The sequence below is a fragment of the Rhincodon typus genome, unplaced genomic scaffold, assembly GCF_021869965.1.
Source record: "Rhincodon typus isolate 14 unplaced genomic scaffold, sRhiTyp1.1 hic_rhity00000051, whole genome shotgun sequence".
NCBI lineage: Eukaryota > Metazoa > Chordata > Chondrichthyes > Orectolobiformes > Rhincodontidae > Rhincodon > Rhincodon typus.
Window position 1 is genome coordinate 1,782,471 of NW_025965689.1, and position 6,934 is coordinate 1,789,404.

General features: G+C 43.9%; 1 protein-coding gene and 1 long non-coding RNA gene across 2 annotated transcripts in view; both read left to right on the forward strand.

Moving 5' to 3' along the window:
- The window catches only part of LOC109932226 (histone H4), a 118,839-nt gene that overhangs the window by 34,652 nt on the left and 77,253 nt on the right, over positions 1-6,934 (forward strand). The window lies entirely within an intron of this gene.
- Positions 5,800-6,934, forward strand: part of LOC125488163 — an 18,987-nt gene continuing 17,852 nt past the window's right edge. The window contains exon 1 of the long non-coding RNA XR_007266236.1: positions 5,800-5,908. This is a non-coding gene — a long non-coding RNA (uncharacterized LOC125488163). The remainder of the gene's footprint in view (positions 5,909-6,934) is intronic.

Below are 6,934 nucleotides of genomic sequence, written 5' to 3' on the forward strand. Positions count from 1 at the left end.
CCATTTACAACTCCTACAATGAGGGTCTGTCTGGTCTTGTGAATGGCTGTAAATGATCCCAGAGCCACTATTTAGAGAAGAATGGTTGGGGTGAGGAATTCTCACAAGGTCCTGCAGCCAGTACCTTCCCTCAACAGTCACTACAAAACATAGACGTACAATCTGGAGCATTGTCATGTTCCTTCTTGTGGGAGCTTGCTGTGCACAAATTGGCTGCAGTGTTTCCCACTGATGACCCTTCAACTGAGGTGAATTGTAAAATGCTTTGGGATGCTCAGAATTCACAATACCCACACAGTTAGAAGTGTGATAGAGCATGAAGCATTTTACTTACAGGAAGCTGAGTCCAAGGGGATATAGACTGGCCCCTGTTGAATGGGTGGCCAGTTCGAGATTGTTCAGAGATGGATTCATTCCCAAAGTGTTCAGTTGAAAGCTGCCTATGGAGAGTTTGAAGAATGGTCACTGGACTCGAAACATTAATACTGTTTCTCTGCAGAGGCTGCCAGACCTGCTGAGTTTCTCCAGCACTTTCTGTTTTTGCTTCTTTCAGATTTCCCAGCATCCACATTCAGTGTTTTGTTTGATCAAAGGGAAGTTTCTGGCTCTCTCGACTGGCCTAGGCAAAAGCTGAACTCACTCTGGGTGGAGGCTCAGTCTTTACCAGTTCAAGGGGAATGTGGAACTGCGGAAATCATGTGGATTTCGATGTGGTTTTTTCCTATATCTTACTGCAACGTGCGTTTCGATGCTGTCTCAGTTTTAGCTGTGAGACCACAGTGGGTCGTGGTGTCGGACTGCCTAAGAATGTGGTCAGGATCGCTCAGCGACTCACACAGGGCAAACGACAGTTACTGGGAAACTGTCGGACTAAACAGAGCTCAGGCAGAATACATAGGCACCCACGCACAGATACACAAACACACATTCATAGACACACACTGCGCCTCCTAGAAACACGTGCACTTGCCCACAGGCACACTCACTGAGACACCAAGCAGGCATGTGCTCACAGGCACACAGAGGCACCCATGCGGACCCACCCACAGGCACACTCACTCACTCAGACGTCCACACATACTCAGAAACCCAACAAACAGGAACACACACACAGACACTTATTCACTAAGTCACCAACTCACTCTCTCTCACACTCACACACACACACACACACACACACACACACAGACTCATACACTCAATCTCAGTCACCCACCCATGTAACATCAGGCACTCACTCAATCAGACATTCACTCACACCCTTTCACACACTTACAACCTCACAAACACCCAGCTTCACGTATGCATACCAAGGGCCAAAACATTTTCCCATTTTCCAAATTTCCATTGTGACACACAAGTGTGTGAATGTAATCCAAGAGGAACAAATATTGTCAGACCTCAGGCAGCCCAGTCAGTGAGTTTGCATGGTAAACATGTCAGGCAGGCAGGTAAGAAAAACAAATAACGCAGCACACATACACACAGATTCGAAAGCAGTGAGACCAAAAAAATGCAGAAGTTGAAAGGTACACAGGCCAACCTCTCTAAGAGGTTTGTGAAGAATAGTTTCTGGAACATTCACCATTGAACCACTGATTTCATGATTCTTGGATTTTGCAAGTTTGTGCAAATCCTTTTAAAGACCATAAGATGTAGGAGCAGAAGGAGGCCATTTAGCCCATCGAGTCCACTCTGCCATTCAATGAGGTCATGGTTGAACTGATCATCTTCAACTCCACCATCCTCCTTTTTTACCCTACAAACCTTGATTTCCCTTACTGATTAGAAATCCATCTCAGCTTTGAATATATTTAATAACCCAGCCTCAACAGCCCACAAAGTAAAGACTTCCACAGATTCACCACCCTCCAGAGAAGAAATTCCTCCTGATCTTTGTCTTAAATAGATGACCCCTTATTTTGAGATGATGCCCTCTGGTGCTAGACTCTCCCGTTAGAGGAAACAATTTCTCCACATAAAGCCTATCAAGTCCCTCTAAGAAACTTGTTTGATCCAATGAGGTCGCCTCTTTGAAACTAAATGAATGCAGACCCAACCTACTCAACCTCACCTCACAAGACAATCCCTCCATACCTGGGATCAGCCTTCTAAACCTTCTCTGGGCTGCCTCCAATGCCAATATATCTTAGATAAGGGGCTGAAAACTTGAAAACATTCACAGTATTCCAGCTGTGGTCTGGCTATTCTTTTGTATAGATTTAGCAGAACCTCCCCACTATCATAATTTGTCCTGTTTTTTGTTTTGATGGTGGTTGGTTGGCAGGCAGTATTCAGAGTGAAAGATTCTTTAATCTGCAAGGCAAAGGGGACTGTTCGGTGACTGTTTGACCGTGACTTTTCCAGTACTCTAGTGCTTGAACCCCAGGTGATAGACACAGGCTCGTAGTTTATGAGTACACCTTCTGCTATTAGACCTTACCAGGTTTGCACTCGATATCTAACCACTGGTATTTTGTATATTCCTGGAAAGACAAGACACAAACTTTCCACAATTGAATTCTTGCTGTTGGGGGGTGGGGGGCGGGGAGTTGTCACAGGTAACATAGTCAGCTCCTTCTTGATCATATCCTTTCACGATTCTTTCTCTCTGTCATTTGAAATTTTGCAGACACACGACAGGTGAATCAGGATTGTGTCAGGCAGGAGTCACAGGCTCAGGACAGAACACATGGGAGGTCGGAGAAGAGATCCAAAGTGCAACAACAACAAAAAAAGAAAAATAAACAGACAGTGAAATTTTACAGCTGACCCTGCAAAGACCTCAAAATGGGAACTACTTACAGTTGAGAGTGTCAACATTTCACAGTCTGATCAGCTAAATGTTGGGTCAATCTGTTTTTTTTGGAAATTTATAATAGTGGTAGGGTGAGGTTTCTGGTTTTACCGAGATCTGTCTCAATTTTTTTGAAATACAGAAGATAAGTATTAAGATATCCTCGAGCAGCGTTTTCAGAGCAGCAAGACTGTGCTAATTTCTGGGTCTGTATATTAAGGTGCAGAGATGGTCTTTAGTCGAGTGATGTGCTCTTCCTGTCTGATATGGGAGGTTAGGGAAAAATTCAGCGTGACTGATGATTATATCTGCAGGAAGCTTGTTTGGTTGCCAATCCCATTGGATCACATCAGTCCGTTGGAATGGCAGATACCGGCAATAACGAATTTACAGGAGCTAGTGGGTATGATGAATGGCAGTGTTAGGAAGGTAGAAAAATGGATGATACAGTCAGGTAGATGGGTTACCTCTAGGAAAGGTAGGAGGGCAGGGATGCTGAAGTCAGAGATAACACAGTGTGGAGCTGGAGCTGCTTGGCCTGCTGTGTTCCTCCAGCTCCACACTGTGTTATATCTGACTCCAGCACTGGCAGTTCTGACTATCTCTGTTTGAGATGGGAAAGCCACAGGAGATTCCTGCACTGTCGGCCTGCCCTCCTACGTGTGTGTGGCCAGCATTCACAACTTTGGGATAGCAGCTGAGGCAAATAAAAAAAAACAAATAGTGTGTTCTGAATTTCCACCCTGTACTGAGAGTGATGTCATTTACAAACTCCTTTTATATGAAACTTGAAAGAGAAAGTTTACAGACGTGTATCTCAAATCAATTATCACATTAAGATCTGACATTAATTCATCACAACCTACATCCGACTTAGTTTTGAGATGAAAGGACAACTGTTTAACCAGTTACAGAGAGAGAACAAAAAAAGTCCCTCATTCATGAGTTCTTTTTGTTTCAGAATTCCTACATTACATTTTATCTGCCATGCTTGGGCCCACTCACAAGTTGTCCAAATCAAAAATCACGCATCAGCCAATTCTGAGCAATTGGTCACAAGCTCCTCTCAGACATGAAAAAGATTGCCCCCGAAAAAGATGGCGGCGAACGTGCACCGCCCAGCATACCTGACCGCTGCGTCTGCGCCCTGCGGCCCCTCATTCCAAATCAAGATGGTGGCCATAAACCCTAAATTCTGGGAGCAGAAAAAAAACGGCGGCACTGGAAATTCGTATTCGAATTCGGATTTACGTCTTACCCAACATCTTTATGAAACTTTTCCGTCATCCGCCGTGTCCACCACTCCCTTCGTCATGCTGAATTGTTAACGTTCCCACAGAAGGTCGAGAAACATCTCCTCCCTTCGCCACGGCCGATCTCGCCCATGCGCCATTCACAATCAGTACTGCGCCTGCGCACTGTTGTATGCACACATGACGTGGAGGTACCGGTGTTGGACTGGAGTGGACAATGTTCGTCATCACACGATATCAGATTATAATCCACCTCTCTCTCTCTCCCTCACACACACGGAAATCTATGGAGTAAATTCGTATTTGCAGGGACATTCAATTTTGTTCAAAAAGCACACAATCTATCGACAGTCAGTCAATGTGGCGTTTTATAAATACCTGCTTGAGAAATAAAATCAGCCTGACTCCAAACCAAAACACAAACAGATTCTAAACAAGGTCTCACACCGAACATGCATTGTCCGAATTAAGATGTCACCTCTTCTTTACTTATAAAACCTTTTGTTCTCTCAGGGCAGTGACTTGACAGGAATTCGGGGATTGACGTATACATATTAATCAATTAAAACCTTATAACTGACTAAAGATTTAACAGCATGTTCGGTTTGTTCAATAAATCCTCATCAGTGGTTTGGCCCTTTGATCTTTGGTTCCCACTGCCAGGTACCCTGGGTACTCGAGTCGCAATTGACTCTTGGACCTACTGTATTCCAGTTGGGAGGATCGGTTAGTTCAGCTGCTGGACGACTGATTTCAGCATCTTGGGCTTTATACCCGCAATGTCTGAGCTTACCATCGCTTTTCAATGTTCCCCTTGTCAGATTCGTGGTGACCTTCTTATTTAAGTGAGCAACCCTAAACGCCAGTTGGAATATGGCGACTTTGCCTTTTTATTGAGTCGGTCTTGCTGTTATGCAATACAAAATGGAGCCAGAGGGAAAACAAAATACTTAAATAAAATAAAGGTCTGCAGATGCTGGAACTCTGAAACAAAAAGCTCATGAATGTGGGGCATTTTGTTGTTCTCGCTGTGTAACTGGTTAAACAGTTCTCCTTTCATCTCAAAACTATGTAGATCGTGATGAATTAAATGAATCTGTCAGATCTTAATGTAGTAAGTGATTTGAGATACACATCTGTAAACTTTCCCTTTCAAGTTTCATATAAAAGGAGTTTGCAAATTACGTCACTCTCAGTACAGGGTGAAAATTCAGAACACACTATTTGTTTTTTTTTTAAATTTGCCCCTCCTGCTATCCCAAAGTTGTAAATGCTGGCCACACGCACGTCCATTCCTCCTTGGGTTAAAATCCATCTCTACTATTTCCTTCCAAAACTCCCAGTTTTCTTCCTACTCCCATCTCTTCTGCTTCTATCCATTTCTACAGTTCCTATCTGTTTATAGAAAATAAAACAAATGAGAGTTTGAGGCTTCCAACGAATCCTGTGCAATTATACAAGGAACTAATCAGGCCACACTTGGAATGCAGTGAATGTTTATGCGTTTGTTGTATGAGAAAACAAATTAGAATTGCACTTGTGCCCTTTGTCCAAAAGAAACGTTAGAATTGGAAGTCATACAGTTAACTCACCTAACCGAACCCTCCCAGTAACATCCCGTGCGTGGAATTGTCAATGGCGGCGCAGCAACCCAGAATGCCAAATAGTCGTAAATGTCCCCTTGTCACAGAACAGGAAAATGTGCGCAGGCGCAGTGCCATGTGTGAATGGACATTACGCGGAGTGATGGCGATGGAGGAATGTTGCGTCATGCGGCTCCTGGACCGTTAACAAACGGGCAGAACAACGGGGCCGCTGCATTCAGCAGATGGACGGAAAAGCTTCGTAAACATGTTCGGTAAGCTGCAAACCCCAGCACGACCTTCTAATGCTTCCGTTTGTCGCCAACGCCGGAGTTTAATGTTGAATTCATGGCCGCTATTTTGTTTGAAAAGGACGGGTAGTGGGGCGCAGGCGCGGCGGTAATGTTTGTTGGGGGAATGCGCACGAGGTGCCGCCATGTTTTTAGGGGGCAGTATTGTTCTTGACTGGGAGGAGTTTACCACCAATTGCTTACAATGAGGACATTCTCCATTAAGCGGATTTGTGATTTGAACAAGTTGTGAGTGGGCAAATACATAGTAGATAATATATAATGTGGATAATTTTGAGGTCTTCCAGTTAGTAGCAAAAACAGGAAGCCAGGTTATTATCTGAATGGTTATAGGTCTGAGAAAGGACACCAGCCTGTGAAAGTAAGCTTGTGTGCAGAGTAGGCGGTGAAGAATGCAGATTTATGTTAGCCTTCACAGTGAGATGATTTGAATCCAGAAACAAGAATATTGTGTTGGAATTGCACAAGGTCATTGTGAGACTGAGGGGGCATTCAATAGAAACGTGTAAAATTCAGGGCCATGCGGGATAAACACAGGGAAGATGTTCCCAATGATTGGGGAGCCCAGAACCAAGGTTGATAGTTGCAGTGTAGGACTAAAGACTAAGATGAGCATAAATGTCTTTGACTCGGAAGTGGTGAGCTTGTGGACTTCTCTCCCACAGCACAGTTTAGCCAAAACATAATACTGAAGTGTTCAAAGAGAAAGAAGGAACAGGGTACTTACTTGCATGTTTAGCCATGATCATTTAAATGTTGAAGCTGGACGAAAGGGCTGAATGGCTTTCTCCTGCTCTTATTTTCTCTGACTGTATTGACGAAGCATATAGTAACAGAGGATAAACATATGGATGATAATGGAATAGTTTAGGTTGGATGGGCTTCAGATTGGTTTCACAGGTCGGCGCAACATCGAGGGCCGAAGGGCCTGTACTGCACTGTAATGTTCTATGTTCTATGTTCTATGTTCTATGTTCTATGTTCTATGTT